The 4,774-nt window shown below is 57.6% G+C and overlaps 1 pseudogene; it reads left to right on the top strand.

Moving 5' to 3' along the window:
- The first annotated feature begins 993 nt into the window (after positions 1 to 993).
- On the top strand, positions 994 to 1,112 carry LOC118606018 (annotated as a pseudogene).
- Positions 1,113 to 4,774: the final 3,662 nt, after the last annotated feature.

The following is a 4,774-nucleotide window of genomic DNA, read 5'->3' as shown; positions in this document are numbered from 1 at the left end:
GCACAGAAGTCCCCGAGCACGGATCTGCTTGCCGCTTTCCGCGCTCCAAGCTGTCGCCCTTTTTGTATGCCACACACGCTTCTCTTGCCTGACTTGGCCTCCCAGATCCTCCTCATCCTTGAGGACTCAGTCACCGCCTCCAGGAAGCCTCCCTGATCTTGCTCTACATGCCGGGTTAAGTGCTCCCCTCAGTGACTGCCTGTGCCCAGCTCTAGTACTGGGTCCTCACCGATACCTTAAACTTCATCATCTTTCCGACCTCCAACCCCTTAAGCCATTGTAATTCCTCGTGTTTAAATCCTATTAAAGTGTCTGGTATCCAATCATACTTCAAAAAAAATATTTGAATAAGTAAGTAGACGGATGAACGTGTAGTGAGGAAAGGGCCCGGCTGCGCGCAGACGCCGGAACCTCCCGCCTGATTGTGTTTGTCTGGCGGCTGCCGATCTGCGCTCCCTGTGACCCCCCAGACGGCCCCAGTCTACAGACGTGGGACCCCCCTCGTCTGAATTTAGTCCCCACCCTGAGTCTGCAACAACTTGGCGACTGTCTGCTGGAGCCAGTTCCCGCTTCAGGAGTCGTGCGTGCTGGTCCTTGGACTATTGGTAGCGTAAAATTAGCCATCAAAGGAGTATTTACACCACAGTAATCGTCAAACTCTGTAAGTGGGGGTTTGGGTTTTGGAGAAGCAGCTGTTACATTTTCCAGCACACCACTCCGTGTGTGTGCATGCATACATGCATGCATACACACATCATACACGCATACATGCATGCATGCATACACACACCATACACGCATACGTGCATGCATGCATGCATACATACGTGATTTAACTTTTGCTTTATTTTTTCACCCACTAACAATATAAGTCCTAAATGAGAAGAAACTTATTTTCTGTTTATATAAATTTAAAATTATGTGCTTACTTATTTATAGACTATACCCCATCTACTTCCAAAATGTGTTATCTGGATAAACTATCTCGTTCAAAAATATATACATGCCACCCTGAACAATCCCGATCCCGTCTGATCTTGGAAGCTAAGCAGGGTGGGGCCTGGTTAGTACCAGGATGGGAGACCACCTAGGAAGACCAGGTGCTGTAGGTGTAAAAAATAAAATAAGGGATTGTAAGCTGACAAGGTCTTTGCAATCTGTGAGGTCAACCAAGGGTTGCCTCGCCTAAAAATATTTTTATTTTATTTTACAAAAATAAAAATAACGTGAGAGCAAGAGAAACCATGTCACAAAATCGGATCGCGTGACTGTGACTAAAGGTCCAGCGTCGGCTCTGAGTCTCACGACGACCGAAAGAAGCAGCGGCATTTTCCGTGTCACTTTATCACCCGCCACTGCACAGTGATTCTCATTCCTCTCTGCGACAAAGAAGGCACCGCGCTTAGCGGGGCGCGTGCCCTGTTTCAAGCTCACACACGCCTCGTCAACGTGCGTGTGACCGCGAAGAGTTCCCCCGCCTCCGATCCGTCTCTCCGGCCATCACGCCACCCCGCCTCCCTCGATCTCCGGCAACGTCTACGATGAACGTGTCATGAAGCAGGCAAACGTGTCTTCTGCAGGGCGGCCATTGACGAAACCCCCCTAAGGAAGCAGAGGGTGTGAGTGTAGAGGTCGCGCGGGAGGCGGCTCTGCCGTGCTGGCCGGCGACACCCCCGTGCCCCGCTGCCCCGGGGGCTCACCTGGTGGGGGCTGGGATCTTGGAACTCCAAAGGCGTCATTAGCGTTAGTGCTAAGTCGCCCCGACGCTGACTTCCTCAGCTGCTCATCGCCCAGCTGGGCCTTCCGCCCCACAGCGAGAGACCGTCAAGGTTAAAACCTCGGTGGCCATTCGAACGCCAGGCTATGGTTTTAGGTTAAAACCCAATAAAGCACATTCTTTACACACAGGACAAACGAACCCCGGGAAAGAAGGGGGCAGCGGAACGCAGGCTGGAGACGTGTGAGGCGCGGCTGCTCGTGAGTCTCTCCCCCTCCCCTGTCGGGCGCACACGGTGGATCGACTCGGGCGGCGAAGCCCCGTGTGCCGTGCCGGCCCCTCAGAGCGACTGGCGAAGTGGTTAACAGGCAGCTGCACCCGTTAAGTCAAACATCGGGGTGCTCTTCTGATCCGGCCCCACACCGCGTCCTGAGCAAACACATTTCGGGCCCTGTTCCTCGGGACTGGAGTCCCACCGGAGAGAGAGCCACGGAAAACACATGGCTGTAAGGGCCGCGGCAGGCGCTTGCTGAGGACGTGGGGGCACAGAGTGGGGGGTCTCCGCTCCCTCTGGGGCGCGGGATGGGCTGAGGCTGCGTGCAGATAGTGGGCGACTTCGGTGACATCTTACCGAAGTCGGATCCCACAATGAACTTGTGCTGTTTACCGTTTTTCTGGACGTAAATATCCTTCTGATGATCACTGATCATATGAACTGGATGAAACAATTTGCACGACAATAAACGCAATTCTTGTAACATAATAAAAGATGCAAGTTGTACGTGAATTCAAGGAACGAGTAAAAATTGTGCGGCCTTTCCGTGCGGACCACACGTCCAGAGAGGACGGGGGGAGCTTCCTGGAGGAGGCGGCACACGACGGGGAAGGGAGGCGACCGCCTCAGGCCATGCAGGGAACTCAAGAGCCGGAACAACGTGTGTCTTAACTTCATCTGGGAAGGTGAACCACCAAACGGCACAGGCGCAGGGCTGGAAACGCTCAGCCGACGTCCCTGTCCGCTGGTCACATGACGGAGTTTGTAAGTCACGCGCCGCGTGCGGGTCACGTCCTCTCCTGCCGACTCGGAATCTCCTGGCCCGAATCCCAGACGATGAACGTCTCTCCTCTCTGCTCTCCAAGCGTCGCGTTCGCCGCCTTCCTGGTACACGTATCACGTGATTCTGCATGTTTGTCTCTTCTGAACATCCCGAGCTCAGGGACGACCCGTGAGTGTTCACGGAGCCAGACGCAGTTACTGCCACGCCGTGGGCACTGGGCCGCGTGAGGCTCGAAGGCTCTGATGAAGTTTGCTCGAGTTCATAGAATTCCTCGCCGATTCCCGTCGCCACGGCCCGGCATCCTGAGTGAACCGCCGGGGGTGGCAGCATGTGGCCCGGAGCCACCCGTGAATGTCCTTTGGCTACAGCAAGCGCCTGTGTGAAAGAAGAAGCCTTTCACTCTTAGCGACGACCGGGCCGACTGGCCAGTCGCTGCCGCGGTATTACGCAACCCATGGAAAGCCCTCGGGAGCGCCAAGGCACGCTCTTGTCTTCACGACAGGTGTGGAGGGGCTCGCCTGCCAAATTGGACACCTGGCATGGCAGGGCCAGGTGCTGAGCCCCAACGGGTGGCAGAAGAAGGGGTGCCGCTGTGTGCTCGGAGCAGGAAGCCCAGGTCACGTCCCGACCGGAGCCCCGCGGTTCCTCCTTCCTGCGGCCCCCTCCCGGGCCGCTGGCACCTGGTGCCACTGAGCCCGGTGCGGCTCCGCGTGCATGTCCCCTGCCCTCCTCACTCCTGACACTTGCCAGGGGGTGTCGGCATCGGGCCTGCCTGTGGGCACCCCGAGTGGGGCTGCTGAGGACCAAAATTAGCTGGGGTGCCTTGGCTTGACAATCGCCCAGGCCGAAGCGGAGTCACTGCAATCGGAGTCACTGCCTTTTAAGTGTTTATTAAGCGGTGCCAGTGGCAGCTGAGTGGGGAGGAGGAAGGGCCTGCGCTCTGCGTGTGCTGGTCACGCGAGGCTTCCGTGCACGGCAGGAGCTCCGCCGGCGTGGGCGATGCCGGGAGCAGGGGCTGCCATGGCCGCAGCCACAGGACGACCAGGGGGCCAGGTCGCTCCCTCCCCCGCCCCCCGGGGAACGCTCTCTCAGAAGTCGGTCCGGTCCCCGGCTCCCTCTCCCCCCGACACACCCCTGGCTGCGGCAGCTTCACAGGAGCCCATGTTTCCAGGAGCTCGTGGGCCAAACGCACGGCCCCTCCCGCGTCTGACAGGCACCGAGCTCTGCTGAGCAGCCGGGCACGAGTGGCCTTCATGCCTCAGAGAGCAGGGCAGGTCTCCATGGGAACCGAGCGCACACTCGAGAGGCGCAGGGAGCACGTGAGGCTGGGGCCCGGCTCAGGCAGCCCGAGGCGTGGGGCCCGCACGGACTTCCCACGCAAAGGGGAGATGGCACCAAGGACCCCGGCCAGGAAATGACACACGGGGAGCTGGACGCCCCAGGGCGACTTCGCTGGGACAGGGGGACGGCGGGGCCGAGGGCGGACGGGGCTTTCTTCAATCACTCCCGGGATCAGGCCCGCCTGGTTCCCAGAGGTCAGGGAAGGAAACGTGCTCACACCCACGCACACATGCACGCACACACGCACACACACACGTTGGACAGCACGTACGTCGTCTGCTGCAGCCAGTGCTAAGTTCTCCGCACAGGCAGGAGCGTGACAGACGAGGGCGTCGGGTACATGGGGAGCGAGACTCTGAAAACCGGAGTTCAATCCCCAGGTCCCTCACTCTGTGCCCTGCAGTTTCATCTCCAACAAATCTCTTGGCTCATCTGTGCCCAAGATTTTTCAAGCACAAAATGAAGAGAATAATAACCCTTACCTTGGAGGACGGTTTTGAAGATCGGTGAGCTAACTCAGGGTTTCTCAACCTCACACTATTGACGTTTTGGCCGATCGCTGCTTCATCGTGGAGGCTGCTCTCTGCACTGCAGGCCGTTAAGCATAGACGTAAAGATGCCGATGAGGTTGCAATATTTATAAATAATCTAAGCACGC

The sequence above is a fragment of the Rousettus aegyptiacus genome, unplaced genomic scaffold (genome assembly GCF_014176215.1).
Source record: "Rousettus aegyptiacus isolate mRouAeg1 unplaced genomic scaffold, mRouAeg1.p scaffold_m13_p_7, whole genome shotgun sequence".
NCBI classification, from domain to species: Eukaryota; Metazoa; Chordata; class Mammalia; order Chiroptera; family Pteropodidae; genus Rousettus; species Rousettus aegyptiacus.
The sequence above is the reverse complement of the archived record's forward strand: the minus strand, read 5'-3'. Positions and strand labels throughout refer to the sequence as shown.